Raw genomic sequence first — 21,412 nt, forward strand, 5'->3', positions numbered from 1 at the left:
ATGAGTCAATATTGAATCAAGATTGAAATAAAATCCAAGAATTTAATTGAAATCATGAAAATTGTGTTAAGCAATAATACAAACAGTAGCCTCAGTAACCATGTAAACATTATAACATGTTGTCACTAAAAAATAAAATTAATGTTTTGACAATCACAATTACACATTGTGATGCAAGTTTTTTTTTAGATACCCCCAATCCGTCTGTTTCTCTTGTGCAATTAAAATATCGTGATAATACCGTATACCGTGATAAAAGCTCAATCAATTAATCGCAGCATGAAAATTTGATACCGGCACATGCCTAGTCACTCAGGTAATACAACGTGCACGCTACCTTTGTTAATACATCCACGGGGATCCTCATTTTTGTTGTTGCTCCTTCCACGTGCGGACGTAGTCTTTCGCTGAGGTTGATAAGTGCCGCTCTGGACATTCGAAAGTTTTCGCACCATTCCTCAGGGACCACAACTTGATTTTTAAAATTATCCCACCATGCGCTGGTTCTTCCCGGCTTAACCCAAAACCGACGCTCCATGTACGGTTGATACCTCCGCTGCACACGGGAATTGTCATAGATCGCTCGAATAATAGTTTGCCTCCGGCGCATGTAGGCAGTTATAGCATTGTAAAATGCAGAATTTGCTTGCACAACAGCTGCTAACAAAGACATCAAAGTCAGTAACGCTTGTAATTCGTTATCCATGTTGCACTCACTAACATCAGCTACGTAGTCCAGGATGTTTTTGTTTGTTTTCTTCCGGTGACGGGACATGTGATGGGTGGCTGACGAATCAGGGAAGGATACGTCATGGGTGATGACACCCAATCATAGAGCCGAGCGTGACCTTCTACGTCATCGTTTCTAAACTCCTCCGTTTTGTCCCGTCTACACTAAAACGCCCTCCGGATATTCAAAACGAAAAACGGAGCTGCAGCGTTTCTAAACTTCTCCGTTTTGGGTCTTCGTTTTTCCCGTTTTAGTGTGGACGGGAGGTGCAAACGTAGCAAAAGGTCTCCGTTTTTAAACGAAAACGCAGTAGTGTGGATGGGGCCTAAACAAACAGAATTAAAAATATTAACGACTCCTCCACGCTAAACTGGGGTGATAGTACGTCCATTTTTTTATCCTGCATGTTTCTAGCGTAGCCGTCAGCGAACACACAGCGCTACAGAGCGCGTTTCCTCACTACCTTGAAAAAGAAGTCAGTATAAAGACCTTACTTAATGAAACGTTAAATTTGTATTACCTTAGAATGAGCAGTTTCTGTCTACACACACCGCGGGTTCCCTTACATTGAAATGCGCCGACATGTTTCTACAGTGGCCCTAAACGACAAACGCATTTCGTTACTATGTTGCTCTTCGTGCAAGGAAGCAAGCTTAGTTCAGCTAATAAGAATTACCTGTCGGCCACCGTAACTTTTGTTAGTTGCCATTTGTAACCTCACCACTAGATGACGCTAAAATCACGCACCTTTAACGATGGGTATCGTTTGGGTTTAAAACAGTACCAGTGAACAGTAAAAAAAAGGGTAAAAAAAAAACTCAAACAATGAATGAAATTAAACAACGGCTTTTTATCGAATTATTTTTTAATAAATTCTTAAAATTGAAAAATATATTGAAATTTTAAAGTAGCCTATACTTAATCCTATAAATATAAGTAGCCTAAAAATGTACAATAAAACCTAAGCCCCCTAACCCAACTACAATAATTTAACACTAAAAAACACACTAAATAACAGTTAGGCTACAGTAGTCCTAATAACAGTAAAGTAGTCTGTATTTGTATATGCTACAAACCAGCTTTAAATTTCATCAATTCTTCTGCAGAAATATGACCACATGTTTTGCCTTCTCTGGCCAAATACGACACCTCTCCTGACTTATTGCATGTCCTGCACAAGGTGAGGTTATTTTAGAGCGCTTCACCGTAAATGCCGTGACGCGAAACCCCTCGTGGAAGAAGAACACCGTCATGTTTACAGTAGTGATAATTGACCCTTCGCTAAGCCACGCCCGAAAATCGCCACTGGCCAATCATGTTTTAGCAACCGTAACTAGGCGCGGGAGGTCTGGCAAGCTTTTGAGGGAGGGAAACATGCTGAAGCGTTGTGCGTATGGATTGTGCAAATCTGATACCCGGTATCCTAAAAGTTTGGATGGGGAGTGGAATTTTTTTCCTTCCCGAAAATCTAAAAGTCAAGGGGAGAAATGATGTGCGTGGATCAGCAGTGTGGGAGACCCCATTCACAACTACATGTCCACAGGATTAACAAAAACACCTATTGCTTGAAAGTTGGAAATAATTACGGTTCTTTGTTCATTATGCATATATTTTAACGTAAAATAAGACTTTAAAGACAAGACGGAGGGTCACTGACATACTTTAAAATATATTTCAGCATTTTGTTAATCGACGGCCTACTAACGTTACCCCTGACTGAGTAACTTTAACCCAATCCGATCGCGGCTCCCCCGGTGTTAGTGTTATTCCACAAGATTTATGGATAAACTGTTTGATTTATAATTATTAGATTAGTTTCACATTTCACTTACCCTGCTGTGCACGAACATAGCTGTTCCTCAATTTGTGTGTTTCCCATTTGAATGGTCAGCGTATGAGGCGCTGCTGCTGCGACTATAGGCTTTAGCTTCAATTTTTATGAAATTATTCTCTAATCGGTTGCATATTATGTCGTGGATATATCCCTCGAATGCATACTGCAGTCCCTTTTGTCTTGCTCTCTCAGATATTTCACATGTTCGCCAAAAATTACTAATCTAATTGGGAATGTCTGACACCGGTGCATACACACTGTAATAGACGTGCCAGACACGAAAGCTTGACAGGCGTAGCAACAGTAACTAAGGAGGGCGGGGCTTAGCGAAGGGTTAATGAGCGCTCATTGGGATCAACTGAAGGCTGGATTTTCAAAAGTATGTGAAGTTTTTGGCTCTATTGTTGCAGTAAACTTGCACAACGTTATTGAATGATTCATTTATTAGATGTACGCCGGTCTGTTATTGTAGGAACGTCGACTTTACATTTTCACCGTAAACATGAACAAAACGAACTGTGATTGGTTGTGTTACATGTCAGTAAGTCCTTGGCTGATATTTTTTATTCTTAAATACATGTGAATGCGATTTGTCATTTAAGAAACCTTTATAATAATCATGAATCATGTTAGTTGATCTACAACTCACAATGGGCGCCATATATGCACCGCAGTTCAGAGAATTATCTGTCAGATTTAACGTTAGCAACACGTCAATTCATCCACTTCTCCCGAAATACATGAAAGTAAGTGACCAGTGAAGTGAGAGAAGAATAGAGTACATTTTATAGTTACCCACACAATGTGTATCTGGTCATCAATTTATAATTGAATGGATTATTATTGCCGCTTCCTAGACATCAGTGTGTATTTTACTAACTATAATTGTAGGCTATTGTTGCTAATACTTATGTGTATTTAAATGTCTGAAACCTAAAATAAGCTTATGTGGCTGAAAACACTGAGTAGTTGTGATATATGACAGCGGTGAGCGCGTCTGTCTCTGCTCAGCGTCAGCTGAGATCAAGTTGATGATCACGCGATCTGAACGTTTTGCCTCTTGCTTGCTTAGTTGTGGACACTAAATATTCAGAAATATTATTGATCTGCCAGTACTGACACTGTTGTATGAGAACTGAACTGAGCTGGGCGAAGACATTTTCTCCAGAGCTGTTCTATAGATAAATTAACTAAATGAATAGCTTTTTTTTACCACAGAAATGAATCAACACTGAACTTACTTAAGCTGGACAATGACATTATTTTCTTCAAGAGCTGCTGTACAGCAGAAACAAACTGTTGCATTATTATCACTGTTAAGCTGCTTTAAAACAATCTGTATTGTAAAAAGCACTATATAAATAAAGGTGACTTGACTAAATCATGGCCGGCTTTAGTGAGAACAGAACAGCAATGAAAATATGTATAAACATACATTATAGCGATATTCATTATAAAAATGCCTAAACAAACATTATTTAAAATGCAACCGAATCTGGCGTTGGGCTCACCTCTCATATCCGCCATGTAACATGTGATTATACTAAACTATTATTTATTAGGCTATGTAAAGAAAGCATTATACTGCACTCATGTCCCAATATCCTCGTAAAACAGCATCCTTTACATGCAGAAATGAGTTTGGATTGGAATAACAGCACAGCGACAGTTTGTGTCAATCAACAATCGTGGGAGGGGCGTGTGAGCGTGTGTCACAAAAACGAACGGCTCGATTTAAGGCAGGGGAAAACATATAAGGAGATTAAAACAAAATCACTGGATGGATTTTTATCATTATATGATGGATGTGTACAGGCACTGCCAATACACATTTCAGTACAATCAACTTGTAAAAGTGCATGTACCATTATATGACCCCTTTAAAATAAAAAAATGAACTCATTCTTAAAATGTAAACATTTACTTTTTTGTGTATTCACAATAAAAACTAAATGTTCTTTCATAGAGCGTCACAATAATAACACCATAATAAGGTGACACACCTGAAGTTAACTATGTAGGGAATGTTTGTGGAGTTGCTCGGGGGTGCGGATGCTGAAAGAGTATCTGTGTAGACTAGGATTGTCACGATACAACAATTCCAGTATTCAGTACCAATACCATTAAAATTGTACAGTTCTCGGTACCAATTCCAGTACCACAGCAAAATCTGCTGGAACCATTTGTCTATTTTATGTAACGCAACAACTCTAGGTAAAGCTTCTGGATCGGGATTCTGCGAGGTTGGCCAGAGCGACTGCGCCGATGGATTCACCTTTTCTAAAGGCTTGACTGATGAGTGCACTTTCTCTTCTAACGAGGACCTTCTTCTGCTTCCAAATCCAACAAGGGTTTAAAACAACTCTCACCCCTTTTGTTGCTCACAGAACCACAGATAGAAGGATTGTGCTGTGTTTTTAACAATAATGAACTGTGTGTTACTGCTTATTCTGGTGTGCTCTTCTCTGCCCTGGTCCAATTTGGTTATTACAGTATTTTTAATGGTTCACAGACACTCGTCCATCAGTTTAATTCTTATTTAACATTAATATTATAGAAGCCCTAGGGTCTTAAGAGGCCAAGCATTTTTTATTATTATTATTATTTTTTGCTTTCTCCTGACTTAATTTTCTCGTCAAACATTTGGAAAAGCAAGTGCAGAACGTGGAAACAAGAGCAACAGGAAAAATGAAAATATGAGCGTGATTATTATATTATTATATGATGCTGGTTATAAATGCGGTCCGCCTTGCTCTGATGTCATGCTGACGTGTGTCTGAAACTCGAGCACAGCGAGGCGGCCGTGTCGGATTCTACAGTTTCTATCCACCGACTGATAACCAAAAGCATGATGGGAAATGACTGACGACACAGCTTAATGCTTATTGGCTTAAACTGATGTATTGTTCTCTTTTAAAATTCTTGATTTTAAAACTCTGATATCATGTTTTTATGTGTATACATTATGTGTGAATATTCCTAATCTGTCTGACAGTAGACTTGTTTGAGATGCGCCTTGCCTCGCATGAAATATAGGCGAGAGTAGCGGCTGCAGTTCGAGGAGGAGTGAAAGAAGCGCAGGCAAGCCGGACAGTTCTCGCTTCTCGCAGTGGATCTGACTCCTGCGAGATCAATGATGGATATCGCGGGATTCACGGGATTCACGCTCGTGCACAGTGTTGCTAATAAACTGGATGTAATTTAAGTTGTTGCTTTTATATGAAAATAAATATAATGAACAAGACACCCAAAGTACTTGTTATTTAATTCCATTCCAAATAAGTATTTATCAATATTTTTTTCTTTAATACAGACATAGGCTATGTGGTTTTTTTTTATATAATAAAATAACATTGCATAAGCCATAGAGATCGCACTGTCCGAGAGTTTGGGAATATTCACACATAACATATACACATAAAACATGATATCCAAGTTTTAAAATCAAACATTTTAAAAGAGAACAATACATCACGGTTGTTTAAACCAATCAACATTAAGCTGTGTCGTCAGCAAGTCGTTTCCCATCATGCTTTTGATCAGCGCAGTCGGTGGAGAGCAACAGCGCGCGCCTCTAGAATCCGACACGTGCGCCTTGCGCTCGCGAGAGTTTGTTGACACACGTCAGCATGACATCATAGCAAGGCGGACCGCACTCGGACACATTTCTAACTGGCATGCGTTACGCGCTGATCACCGGTGATCGGTTCTGTGCAGATTTTGCTCATCTCAAACAAGCCTAGTGCTATACATACAGTCGGCAACTAGTCACAGTTGGGGGCGTGGTCTGGTGTGGCGAGGGTGGAGTCGGCGTGGGGGAAAACACCGCGAACATCGTGTGTATTTGAATGACAAAAATGTCGTATTGCGAGTCATTGACGCATGCCGACCGGCAACGGTACATTGCAAAATTAATTGCAATAGGTTATGATTGCCCTTATTTAATTAAAAACTGGCTCAATGACCCAACCAAATGGCCGGAGCTGTCGCTTCCAGACATATTTTGTTATCTGGTTGAATCTCCAGCTAAGACATCGTGGTAGCTGGTAACATTAACTCAATCAACTTTCGTATATGTTGCATACTATAACTCCATAAAACCTTGTCACTTACCAATTGTACGTATGCTTCGCTCCAAACTATTAATCCTTTTGTAAAACGGTGATCAGTAGTACCAAGTTGCCGAGGGACTGTGCTGACAGTGATCCCTAAAGGCGGCCATACACTGTGCGATGTCTGTGCGATTTCAGCAAGGTTCCTACTCACACTGAACGAGTAAATCGCATGCGATGAAAAGCCAAAGCTCAGGATTTATGTGCTCACACTGTAAGTGTTGTTGCATAAATACTTGTTTTCATGATGCGTAATTCATTCATTCCTCAATCTCTTCCAGCTACAATGCAAGCCCTTCATAGTCCACAAAGTCTGCAACTGGTATCTCAAGCCCCACCAACTTTAGTGCCTATACCTCAAGTGCAGAACAGCTCTGATTTGGTCAACGTGCTAGCAGAAGCTATAAGTGCTAATCGTCTTCCAACTCCAGAGCCCTCGTTATTCACTGGAGATCCTTTGAAATTCAAAGACTGGCCATTCTCTTTTGAAGCGTTAATTAACAGGAAAAACATTCCAAAGAATGAAAAACTGTACTACCTTAGAAAGTACCTAGGTGGCACCGCAAAGAAAGCTGTCGAGGGATTTGTCCTACTAGGAACTGAAGCAGCATATGACTCAGCCTGGCAGCTGCTTGAAAAACGTTTCGGAGACCCTTTCATTATTGGGAAGTCCTTCAGAGACAAGCTGCACGCATGGCCAAAAATAAGCTCTAAGGATGGTTGTGAACTAGGGGAATTCGCAGACTTTCTTAAGAGCTGTGAGGCAGCAATGCCCTACATTAAAACATTGGAAGTTCTCAACGACTGCAATGAGAGTCAAAAAATCCTGCTGAAATTGCCAAACTGGTTGGTGTCCAGTTGGAATCGCAAAGCAATGGAAGTCAGACAAACAAGAGCTGAGTACCCACCGTTCAAAGAGTTTGTAGACTTTCTGTCGAAGGAAGCAGATCTCGCTTGTGATCCCATATCCTCAGTACAGGCGCTCAAGAATGTGGAAAGTGAGAAAATAAGGTATCCACGAAGCCAACCCATACGAGCCAAGACATTGTCTACAAACACAACAGAGAGCAGCATTCCATCATGTGTTTTCTGCAAAGGAACAGGACATGTCCTCGCCAAGTGTAAAAGGTTCCTGGAAAAGACAGTTCAAGACCGCGTCAAGTTTGTGCATGCAGAGAAGCTTTGCTTTGGATGTTTGAAGGCTGGACATCACTCGAGAAGATGTGATAACAAGAGCACATGTGAAAGGTGCCAGAGGAGACATCCAACATGTTTGCATGATGACAAGTTCAATGAACGTCAAAGGTCATCACCTCAAAAGGGAGAAGAACACTTAAAGTATAAAGCAAACATCAAAGAGATGCCTGCAACCACAAACAGAGTCGTCCAAGACGGCGTAAGCACACAAAAATCTCCAAGTGTTCCGGTCTGGATCTCATCCATAAAACGACCAGATCAAGAAGTTCTTGTCTATGCGCTTCTAGACACACAGAGTGACACAACCTTTATTCTAGACGAAGTGGCCCAGGATCTCAACATAAACAAAGAAAATGTCAGTTTGCGACTATCCACAATGTCTACAAGGTCGACAGTCATACCCTGTCAAAAGCTAACAAACCTGCAAGTGAGAGGATACAACTTAGAGAAAAGGATTCCATTACCATCACTTTTCACACAAGAGTTTATCCCAGCAGACAGGTCGCACATTCCGACTTCTGAAACTGCCCTAAAATGGCCTCATCTGAAACAATTAGCAGACAAGATTCCACCACCATTGGACTGCGAAGTAGGCCTATTGATTGGTTATAACTGTCAGCAAGCTCTTCTACCAAGGGAAATCCTGGCTGGCAAAGAGAACCATCCATACACACAGAGAACTGATCTCGGCTGGAGCAAAGTCGGCTGCTCAAATACAAAAAGTGACTGCAGTGATGCAATAGGAACCATAGTGTCATAGAATCATAGTGCGACAGGTGACGCCTGCAGTGCATCAATCAGTTGAGTTAAAGAGGGAAGTACACTTTGCTTGCAGAACTCAAGTCAAAGAGATTAGTCCAACAGACATCATTAAGGTTCTCGAATTCGATTTCGCAGATCACACTACAGATGACAACCTGGTTTCTCAGGAAGACCTTCTCTTCTTGTCTAAGGTAACGAAGGGTATAAAGCACAAGGAAGACGGCCACTACGAACTACCACTTCCTTTCAAGACAGATAAACCTAATCTCCCAGACAATAAGCAATGTGCTGTTCGAAGGCTCACCTCTTTAGAGCGAAAGTTGAGAAAAAACGAGCAGTATAACAAGGATTATGTCTGTTTCATGAATGACATCATAACCCTAGGAGATGCTGAGAAGGTCCCGTGGAATGAACTCGATAGTCAATCAGTGTGGTACATTCCGCACCACGGAGTCTATCACCCCCACAAACCTGGGAATATCCGTGTCGTTTTCGACTGTTCAGCACGTTTCCAAGAAATCTCTCTAAATGATCATCTGCTGACCGGTCCGGATCTGACCAACACATTAGTCGGAGTACTATGTCGATTTAGAAAGGGCCCAATAGCCATTATGTGCGACATTGAAAGAATGTTTCATCAGTTTCACGTCGCAAAGTAACACCAAGACTACTTAAGGTTCCTCTGGTGGGACAAAGGCGATCTGGACTCCAAACCATCAGTGTACAGGATGAAGGTGCATTTGTTTGGGGCAGCAAAACTCCCTGAACTTTGGACTCAAACATCTGGCATCTCAGGGTCATGGAAAGTTCAGCGAGGAGTCCATAAAGTTCATCCAAAGATGCTTCTATGTCGACGATGGCTTAATAAGCGTAAAAACAATCGATGAAGCCGTTCATCTGGTGAAAGAGTCTAGAGCTTTGTGCAGAACAGGAAATCTGCGGCTACACAAGTTTGTGTCCAACGAAAAAGAGGTGATCGCCTCAATACCACCAGAAGAATGTGCACAGACCAAAGATCAAGACATGGCCCTAGGAGAATTTCACATAGAGCGAGCACTTGGAGTTCAGTGGTGCGTCGAAACTGATGAATTCAAATTCAGAGTCGTGGTTAAAGAGAGCACACTGACAAGAAGAGGAGTTCTCTCTACAGTCGCCTCTGTCTACGATCCGTTAGGATTTGTATCCCCCTTCATATTAGTCGGCAAACAGATCCTGCAAGAGCTATGTAGAGAAAAGGTAGGCTGGGATGAAGATCTCCCCGAACACATTCTGCCAAGATGGGAGTTATGGCTTAAGGATTTGCCACACCTGGCAGCACTGAATATTCCAAGAAGTTACCTTCCATCACATTTTGACTCAGTCATGCGTTATGAGCTACACAACTTTTCAGATGCAAGTCTCAATGGATACGGTGCATGTTCTTATCTCCGAGCAATAAGTGAAACAGGACAGATCAGTTGTTCACTCGTCATGGGGAAAGCAAGAGTAGCCCCTACCAAGCTAACGACCATCCCAAGACTTGAATTGTCGTCAGCTGTGACTTCAGTCCGCAATGGCGATGTTGTCAAAAGGGAGCTCGAGATTGAGAACTTAGAAGAGTATTACTGGACTGATTCGAAGGTGGTTATTGGCTATGTGAACAATGATGCCAAGAGGTTCCACACATTTGTAGCCAATCGGATCCAACGTATAATATCTAGCAAGAATCCTGAACAATGGCGACATGTCAGCTCTGGAAATAATCCAGCCGACCACGCCTCAAGAGGACTGACTTCAGTTCAGTTGAAGGAGTCTAACTGGCTGAAAGGACCTGACTTTCTCTGGCAGCAGAATCTTCCATGTAAAGAGGAAATGGTGGGAGAAGTTGAAACGACCGATCTTGAGTTTCGCAAATCCCATGTTCATGCAGTCAAGATGAAAGAGGTGAATTCAATGGTGAACCGCTTCAAAAAGTTTTCTGACTGGTCCAGAGCAGTGAGAGCTACTGCTAGGCTAAAGAGATTCATCAGAGAATTCAAAGGACATCAGTCAAGAACAAAGGAAGCAACTAGCCTTGAAGAAAGAAGAGAAGCCGAAATCTTTATTATCAAGCTGGTGCAAGAACAAGCCTTTGCTGGAGACATTCAGAAATTCAAGCTCCAGAAAGAAAACACCCTGAACAAGCACAACAAGTTAAGCCAGCTGAATGCCTTCTTGGACAAGGACAATGTTCTCAGAGTGGGAGGACGATTATCTCGATCAGCCTTACACCATGATGTAAAACATCCTGCAATACTTCCGAAGAAATCTCATGTGTCAGCCCTTCTAGTTAAACATTATCACGTGCGTGTACATCACCAAGGAAGAGGCATGACCATGAACGAGCTGCGTGCAAATGGAATATGGATTCTTGGCTGCGGAAGTCTCCTCACATGTTTATAAATGCGTAACTTGCAGGAGATACAGAAGAGCCACAGAAGTCCAAAAGATGGCAGATCTCCCTGAAGATAGAACAGAAATGTCCCCTCCATTTGCCTATTGTGGCATTGATTGCTTTGGCCCCTTCATCGTAAAGGAAGGAAGGAAGGAATTGAAACGCTACGGATTGCTGTTTACTTGCTTATGCTCCAGAGCAATACATATAGAAATACTAGACGACTTAACAACAGATGCTTTCATGAATGCGCTTCGAACCTTTGTAGCTATTAGAGGACCTGTGCGTCAATTGAGATGCGATCAGGGAACAAATTTCATGGGTGCCAGGAGAGTGTTTTCTGAGTTGCTCAAAGGAATTGACCAAGAACGTCTACGAGCATTTGGTTGCGAATTTGTAACGAGCGTCCCATCAGCAAGTCACATGGGTGGAGTTTGGGAGCGTCAAATTCGAACTATCCGAAGCATCTTAACCGTTTTGCTCGACAAATCCGCAAGCAGACTTGACACCACATCGCTGAGAACGTTTCTCTACGAAACAATGGCTATAATCAACAGCCGGCCACTAAGTGTTGAATATCTGTGACGATCCCACCGGACCAGAGCCTCTCACTCCCAACCATATACTAACGATGAAATCATCAGTTATTCTGCCCCCTCCTGGACAGTTTTGCAAAGAAGATCTCTATCTGTGCAAACGTTGGAGAAGAGTGCAGCTCTTAGCTGACGAATTCTGGCAAAGATGGAAGCGGGAATTCTTGCTAAATCTTCAACAACGACAGAAATGGCAAAGAACAACACGGAATTCACAAGTTGATGACATTGTGATTCTACAAGATGACAGCTCACCTAGAAACGAATGGAAGCTTGCCAGGGTTGTAGAAGTTCACCCTAGTGCAGACAGTATGGTGCGGAAGCTGAAGCTACTAGTCGGAGACACTACTGATAAAGGACAGCCACTAACTAAAAGAGTCTACCTCGAAAGGCCCATTCACAAAGTAGTTACCTTACTTGAATCTAACTAAGTCACATACACAAGATTACATTCATTCAGTCTTACAACACTTAATTGCCCTTTTGTGTATAAATCCTACATTTCAAGTTAATTAGGGATTTGGTGGGAGTGTAAGTGTTGTTGCATAAATACTTGTGTTTTCATGATGCGTAATTCATAATTGCTGTTATAATTTCATGTAACAAATAGAAATTCATTTAATGTAAAGATAAAATAAATTACATGCTTAAGAACTAAAGGGTAAAATAAGCTGCTAAATAAGACGTGGTTAACAGTGTATTTATCTCATTCTGTGTATTTACGTTTGTCCCGGAACTAATGTTTTCTGTATGTGTTACCGCTACAACGGTTTAAGTCATCACACACTTCCTTTGGATTCAAGCGGAGCAGATGGCTTCAAGGCTTTGTTAAACTGCACCAAAGTTGCAAATGTGATTTTTGAAGTTAATGCAGATGGTTAAATGGACTTTCAAGAGACTTTAAAGAATTCAGTAACCTCTTTTCACGACAAGCGGCCAACGAGGTATTATTATATTGTCTTTATTGATCTGGATGCTGTTTGTATTTTCTCTGCTAAGCTAATGTATTGGTTTATTTGTATTGTGTTCATTACAATGTAGTTCTCACGGTGTATGGCATGGTGTATGGCACAGTGTACAGAACTGTTGAACGAAGCTTGGATGTACCAAGAGACCAGACGTGCCCACAGCAATAAACGCCCGTTTCAAAGAACTGACCTGTCTGTGTTGTCGCGAAGAGAGCTACACACACTATACGGTCCGAACGTCGAGCTGCGACTTGACTGCTCACACTATACGTGTGAAATATGTGCGATAATCCCCCGTGCTGGGTTGGTAGACGATATCATGTATCCAGAGATATTGTCAAAACAAGCATCAGTTATCAATATCAAGATGATTTAGCACTTCCAATTTATTAATTAAATTATTATTAGTATTATTGTATTAGGGAAGGCTAATATTATTATTAAATTGATCTGCTATTATAATTAATTTGTACATCACCGCAATGCACTGTGAGGATAATAAAATATTACATAGAAGCTTACTCCTCAAGGAATAATAAAATAATAATAATATAATCATATGCCTATAATTCATTGTAATTGATCTAAATGTTTTAGACAATTTTCAATGAGGATCCTCATTGAAAATTGTCTAAAACATTTAGGCCGATTATAATATGTCCGAACACTGCAATAATTAGTCATCAATGAAAATTAAAAACAGGTTTATTTCAAAAACATTGTTTAACAAATTAATAAAAGAGGCACGGTTTTACATCGCAGGTGGATTGGAAGACGTGGGTAGTAACTGGACAAACTGGAGGTAAGCAACAGTAATTTGTAGCTAGTTTGAACTACAGAACTTAAAGAGTTCCCTCTTTTCGTTTTTTTTTTCTGCAGATTGAAATGGTTAAAATCTGTTTTCACGCAGGCGCAGTGAGGGAAAAACACTGAGTTTAGGGCAATCGGTTCGTAGCTCTGATTCAACTGTGCGATATAGTATAGATATTTTTGCTATCGTTGTTATCGTTGTATGCTTATTATCTTTATTATTCTATCTTTGTGGATTTGCTTGTTCACGTGACAATTCGCATCACATTCGCGGGAATCGCGGCAGAATAACGTCTGAATACCCAACATTAATGGCATCAAACATGTCTCTGTTCTCGGGCCCATTGGCATCAAGTTGAACTCCAGCTGTTCAAAGTCTGCAAGTTTCAAGTCTGAGTTTTGGGTGTTTCAGAGATCATGCCACTGTCAACAGTACTTCCAGTAGTGGCCACTGCCTTGCAGTGTGTGTGGGCCATATACACCTTTTCAGAAGGGACAGCATATTCTACATCTCTCCTTGAGTCAGAGGCTAAACCCCTCCAAGGTTTGGTTAAAACCCCTCCAAGGTCTGCAGCAGCTGTTACAGACCATGCTGAACCTTCTAAGAACCATGCCATGATCAAGGAGATCATCCATAAAAGGTTTATGGATTAAAGTGCAACCACTGAGCAAGCCCATGAACCTTTTTTGGTCCAGGTTACAACCATATAAACTCACCTAAAGGATTATTAGGAACACCATACTAATAGTGTGTTTGACCCCCTTTCGCCTTCAGAACTGCCTTAATTCTATGTGGCATTGATTCAACAAGGTGCTGAAAGCATTCTTTAGAAATGTTGGCCCATATTGATAGGATAGCATCTCGCAGTTGATGAAGATTTGTGGGATGCACATCCAGGGCACGAAACTCCCGTTCCACCACATCCCAAAGATGCTCTATTGGGTTGAGATCTGGTGACTGTGGGGGCCATTTTAGTACAGTGAACTCATTGTCATGTTCAAGAAACCAATTTGAAATGATTTGAGCATTGTGACATGGTGCATTATCCTGCTGGAAGTAGCCATCAGAGGATGGGTACATGGTGGCCATAAAGGGATGGACATGGTCAGAAACAATGCGCAGGTAGGCCGTGGCATTTAAACAATGCCCAATTGGCACTAAGGGGCCTAAAGTGTGCCAAGAAAACATCCCCCACACCATTACACCACCACCACCAGCCTGCACAGTGGTAACAAGGCATGAGGGATCCATGTTCTCATTCTGTTTACGGCAAATTCTGACTCTACCATCTGAATGTCATTTTTCCAGTCTTCAACTGTCCAATTTTGGTGAGCTCTTGCAAATTGTACCCTCTTTTTCCTATTTGTAGTGGAGATGAGTGGTACCCGGTGGGGTCTTCTGCTGTTGTAGCCCATCCGCCTCAAGGTTGTGCGTGTTGTGGCTTCACAAATGCTTTGCTGCATACCTCGGTTGTAACGAGTGGTTATTTCAGTCAAAGTTGCTCTTCTATCAGCTTGAATCAGTCGGCCCATTCTCCTCTGACCTCTAGCATCAACAAGGCATTTTGGCCCACAGGACTGCCACATACTGGATGTTTTTCCCTTTTCACACCATTCTTTGTAAACCCTAGAAATGGTTGTGCGTGTAAATCCCAGTAACTGAGCAGATTGTGAAATACTCAGACCGGCCCGTCTGGCACCAACAACCATGCAATGCTCAAAATTGCTTAAATCACCTTTCTTTCCCATTCTGACATTCAGTTTGGAGTTCAGGAGATTGTCTTGACCAGGACCACACCCCTAAATGCATTGAAGCGAGAAATTGAACAGGTGTTCCTAATAATCCTTTAGGTGAGTGTAGGTGCATGTGTGTAAGTGCACACATAGATACATTACACGCACATACATATATATATATATATATATATATATATATATTAGGGATGCACAGAATCCAGGATTCGGCTTCGGATTCGGCCGAATATTGGGCTTTTTAACGGGGTTCAGTTTCTGCCGAAACGTATAATTTTTTTTCCACCGAACCGAACCCAGGGCTTGCACTATACGCGCGCTACGTCAACGTCACGCCGCCGTTGATTACGGGAAGGTGTTTACGTTAGGCTTGTTCGACTTGAACCGGCGCTGCACAGACCGATCAGTGAATGACATCAAAGTACTACGAGAGCGAATAGAGAGAGCAGACGGCTTCTTGTGCTTTTGAATTGCTCTCGCGGTATTTTGATGTCATAAACCGATCGGTCTGTGCAGTGCCGGTTCAAGTCGAACAAGCCTGTAGTGTAACGCGTTGTGTCAGGAAAAAAAATAGGGATAGCTCACAGCTAAAGTTATTGCAGAGGCCAGACAGACTTACGGAGGCGATCGGCATCTCACAACTCGCACTTTATTCCCCAATCGAACTTGTGTAACTGTCTGTCACGTGTTCTACCGTCCACAGAGTTATTTAACAAAATAAGATAAAAATGAGCATCAAACAGAAATAAATAACCCGCATACATGGGGTGTTCGAGGCGCATGGCACATACAATACAGACTGCAGACAGTTCAACAGGGAGCGCGCAGCTCTTAAAGGGGCCACGCCTTATTTCCACTCGTTACAGTAAGTGGACTGTTCGAATGCAGTATGCTGTGAGAAAGTGAAAATGGAACTCGTGAGGAGATAAAGTGTTGTTTGGCAGTACTTTCAGTCAAAAGAAGGCAATTCAAGTCGAGCTACATTTTAATTTGCAATGCCAATTTGTCTCGTGGTGGCAAGGACCCTAAACAATACACAACTTTGCCGCTGTTAAAATGCATAATGTTGCTTATTCTTTTTTTCTCTTTTTTTACAGTCAAAATAAAATAAAATGAAAAATCCACGTTGTTTACTTCATTAATGTGTTTACTGTGTTAACTCTCTGGGGTCGAGAAACGCGCCGGCGCGTTTTGCTGTTTTTTTTCCACATAGCAGCAACATAGACTTAAAATACTCCGTTATTTTTGGTCATATAAATAAAATCAACACATGATTATAAACTATAGAGGGTCTTCTTTTTTTGTGTACACTCACATTAACATCAAAACCGTGTGCTTTTGTAAAATGAAGAAAATAAACAGGGTGTGCTTTCTGCCTCTCTGTCTCCGTTAAAAATTTTTCTGGTGCACGTCTCTAAACTTAAACAAAGCTCAGCGAATACTATTCACACAAGCACGAGCAATATATCTTTATAATCATTTAAATTTGTACTTTTAAAATATCTAATTCAAAACTAAAATAAATATTCTCTGTTTATGTAATCTATTAAAAAAGAGAGAGGTGTCAGCCGATCTCATTATCGTTCTCTCAGCTCATTATTCTGCTAATCTGACACGCCCACGGAGAGCGCGCGGTATTCAAACGCAAATGATCTGAAGCAACACATGCAAAGTGTCAACGCCCCTCATAAACGCGATAACACAACAAATGTAATCATCAGATTAATGTAGCCTACTATTTCTTCTTGCGAGGCTGTGTGAGGAATAATCCTGGGACATTTACCTCAGAACATGTGCTGTTTTTTTTCATTACGAGGAGCAACGGATCCATCTGATAAGTACGTTTTTTTTTATTATTGTTCTAATCGCGATATCATAGTGTATGTAAACCGCAAAAAGACTGTTTAAATATGAATCGCGTCTGTGTGTGAATGAATGAACTGAACAGTTTTTACCAAACCCTATTGCTATACTGAGATGAGTGGAAATCGCCTGAAATATGTTGAAATAACGTTAAAATGTCTTTGTATTAGCAACGTATTAAACTGCAAATTAATATGTATGCCCTAATATAGGCTCATAAAAACAACAAACGATATGCCTATGTTACAGACGAAATATGAAAGACAACATTTCGTCGACTAGTTTTGGATAGATTATTAACTGTTTACTGTAAACTAGACTACTGCCACATTGAATAAGCTTTTGTTCACCAATTTCTGCTCAAATGTTATATATTAGGCTATGTTTGTTTTGTCAAAAATAAAGTCATCAACTAGGATGCTATTATAGTGTTTGTTCCAATGTAGGCTTTATTCAAACTAATGAATCCTTAACTTTGAAATATGTATGATAAAATGTATACTTTAGTTTTTACAAAGAAATATTACACTTGAAATATTGTTATTTTAATTGTTGCTGTAATTGTAACCTTTTTAATAAAATAGCAAATAATATATTTACAAGGTAGATGTAAACAAAATCTTAAAAGGTCAATATAAGCCTTCTCTTCAAATTATTTGTATTGTGTTTTATTAGTGACAAATTTGGGGAGAGGATACATATCCAAAACTTTCTGAAAATACAGTATGAGAATTAACTACACAATTACTAGAAATGTTCACCTTGGATATTATACAATTTGCAAGCAAAAATACAAGTGGAAAAATACTATTTTTTTATAGATGTTTCCAACTGTGAACCAATTTTGTAGTATATATACACATTTCTTTTCTTGTGTCCTTGTATTCTTTCTTGTGGCTCAGTGACACACCTGTGAAAAGCTCATTATGCAGGCTCATTAAGCAGGTCTTTTGTCTTCACAGGTGTGAATCAGACCATTATACATGAGTCACGCCCATTTCGCATATTGCCTTTCCAAACAAAACGTGTTTTACTAAATTTAAATCAATGTATTGTTTTATGTGAATAATTTGGAAGGATGATTTTAAGATCATTTTGAAGCAAAAATCCTAGGCGAGAACATCCATTAGTCAAAAGTCTTGTGGACACATATTTAGTATGTGTTTTGTGGCCTTATTTCAGAGACTTTAAGTTTTAGTTTTTTCAATAACCATGCATAAACAATATTCTCTCAAAAATACAAACATGTACATACATCTTGCTAACATATTATGGTAGCCCTGTTTGTGCTATATAGAGTGAATTTACACCTTTGCCATTAACATGTTTATAAATAACTGAAAAAAGCACAAATGTTAGAGCATGTCAGAACACCTCCAGGACCCCAAAACACATAGGACCCCAGAGGGTTAAAGAAAGTAACGCGGCCGTTCAGGGAGATAATGGACTGAGGATGAGAGTAGGATTCGGTATTCGGTTTTGGATTCGGCAGAATCTTAACCAGTGGATTCAGTATTCGGCCGAACCCCACAAATCTGGATTCGGTGCATCCCTAATATATATATATATATATATATATATATATATATATATATATATATATATATATATATATATATATGTATTAGGGGTGTAACGATACATGTATTCGTATTGAACCGTTCGGTACGAGACTTTCGGTTCGGTAATTGGTACGCATTACAAACCGAACGATTCGTTGGACCATTTTTCCTGCCGACCAAAATCTGCGCCACCACAACGTTGCGCAACATCAACCAGCAAACGTAATGAAAGCGGAACGAAACTGCGCTACTTTTGTGCTTCACGGATCGTTTATCAGTTCGGACCATCAACATCAGTGCAGTGCGAGCCGATCTTGATCAAGCGACACTGTTACTACAGCGCTGAGAGATCCAGTAAATCTGTTTGTTTAAACAAAGCATTTGAATTCGCCACTGAAGTAATAACGAGATCTAGTGAGAAACATTCAAATTTCTGCATTATTAACGGACCAAACAGCGCTGATGTGGAAACCAGGAGAAACATTGTTCCATGAATGAACTAGTTATAGGTTTCAAGTCCACAGATCAGCAACATTCACCATGGATTTAATGTAGTAACACTCACTGTAACCATGAAAGTTTGGCAGGAATAGTAAAATGTTTTCAAGTACATCACACATCTTTTTCCAGGACTTCAAAACTCAAATATTATCATATTTAAATGTTATTTTTAATGTGATGACCAAAACATTATTTGTTCATCCTTCAAAGATTACCCCCATTTATAAAACTAAAAGTTTCAAGATGTAGGAAAACTCACACTTTCTTCTTATTATAAATAGGACATTTCTCTGGCATTTCTTTCTCTTTGCTGTATCGAAAACGCCCCGAACCGTGACACCACTGATTTTTCAGCATCATTACTCCAGTCTTCAGTGTCCTTCAGAAATCATTACAATATGCCGATTTGCTGCTGATAAACAGCATTTATCTGAAATAGAAAGCTTTTGTAAAGCTTTTTAAAAGTAAAATAATAAATTGAATTCATGCCATGTACATCAAGTATGCTTTCAATGATTTTGCCATAAAGAAAACGTTATTGCTTAGATGATGGCTTTACACATACAGTTGCTGTAGGACTGAAATCACAACCGTTATTATACTGTTCACTTTGATGCTAATAACTGTGATCTTGCTTTTTAACGTTTAGGTTACTGCAGCTGAGTTGGCCCATGTTTACCACACTGTAAAGCACAATATGAGCTATCTCAGTGCTGACTGTGCTAACAAATTACTGCACTGGACAGTCAGTGACTGAGATGGTGAAGAAGATGTCCTGTGGACGTACAAAAGCGGAGACCATTGTCAAAAACGTTCTTGCCCCCGAGTCAGTTGCTGAAGTGGGTAATATTTTGAAGGACTCGAAACCCATCCCATTTTCCACTCAAACAGACGCATCTAACAAGGGCAATCAAAAGATGTTTCCTCTGTCTATTCAGTATTTCACTCCTGAGAGTGGAGTATCCCTAAAAATGTCTGATTTTGTGGAGAATCCTAATGAGTCTGCTGTATAGGATCAAGTCATACAAATGTGAATTATGGTGGTCACAACTCAGTTTACACAAAGCTGAAGAAGAAAAACAGCTTCCTCCTAACAGGCAACAGTCTTGCCCACATTGTCCACAATACAGTAAAACATGCAAGATGAGTTGTCAGTGGATGTAGAGAACATTGTTCTCAAAATCGATGCATTCTTCTCAAGCTCCCCAAAAAGAAGAGAAAAACTCAAATAATTTTGTGAGAAAAACTGTCAAACCTTCACATTCCCGATGAAAGGATTTTTAATATCATAGATGGACTGTCAAAAGAAAACTTATTAAAGATGTATAATGAGGGCATGTGCCATCAGGTATGTGAAGAAATGGTTTGACTTCACTGAGGACAACTGGCTCTTTCACTGAAGCCTTTGTCTCTCCAGTCTGAGAAACTTGACTTTGGTGATATGGAGAAGTTTGCAGAGAAATTTAAAGGAACACTCCACTTTTTTTGGAAATAGGCTCATCTTCCAACTCCCCTAGAGTTAAACAGTTGAGTTTTACCGTTTTTGAATGCATTCAGCCGATCTCCGGGTCTGGCGGTAGCACTTTTAGCATAGCTTAGCATAGATCATTGAATCTGCTTAGACTGTTAGCATCTCTCTCAAAAAAATTACCAAAGATTTTAGATATTTTTCCTATTTAAAACTTAACTCTTCTGTAGTTACATCGTGTACTAAGACCGACGGAAAATGAAAAGTTGTGATTTTCTAGGCTGATTTGGCTAGGAACTATACTCTCATTCCTGCGTAATAATCCGGGAACGTCACTGCCGTACCATGGGAGCAGCGGCGCAATGATATTACACAGCGCCTGGAAATAGTCCCCAGCTAGGTAACTTCCAACCTGACCGACACTAAGTTTGTGTAGTTGCAGCCGGCAAATTAGGTAGTGGATTTACCTGTGGATTTAGGATCTGCACCAAAGTAAATGTCTTCTGAATCGTCTCTCACAAATGTCTGCATGGTTACAAGGCACGCTCGCTGTGTGTAAGAAGTTCTAGTTTAACTGTCTTAAGTCTCAGCATATTCCAATGTATCCAATGTGTAAGTATGTAGTATAAGGCTTCCGTTGTTCTGTATGAATGTCCTGCCAACATCTGTTGGTCATTAGGAAGGACCTCTGGTTTCCTTATGCTATACATTGAGAAAAGCTTTTCTGGAGACAGACGCATACGTGACGATCTTAGCCGGAAAACTGACCACATCTGGATTTTTTTATACCATGTGTATAGGATATCATATATGATGTAATGTATGTTCTTATTGGCCAGAGTTGCAA

General features: G+C 40.2%; 1 protein-coding gene and 1 long non-coding RNA gene across 5 annotated transcripts in view; one reads left to right on the plus strand and one right to left on the minus strand.

The window, feature by feature from the left end:
• LOC143724221 (protein NLRC3-like) overlaps positions 1-21,412 on the minus strand; it is a 43,617-nt gene that overhangs the window by 18,927 nt on the left and 3,278 nt on the right. The window lies entirely within an intron of this gene.
• On the plus strand, positions 16,273-18,608 carry LOC143724223 (uncharacterized). Its single transcript, XR_013197288.1, has 2 exons — positions 16,273-16,339; positions 18,487-18,608. It is a non-coding gene; the product is annotated as an uncharacterized LOC143724223 (long non-coding RNA).

This window comes from Siphateles boraxobius, unplaced genomic scaffold, assembly GCF_051911475.1.
Source record: "Siphateles boraxobius isolate OS27281-9 unplaced genomic scaffold, OSU_SipBor_1 70, whole genome shotgun sequence".
Classification (NCBI taxonomy): domain Eukaryota; kingdom Metazoa; phylum Chordata; class Actinopteri; order Cypriniformes; family Leuciscidae; genus Siphateles; species Siphateles boraxobius.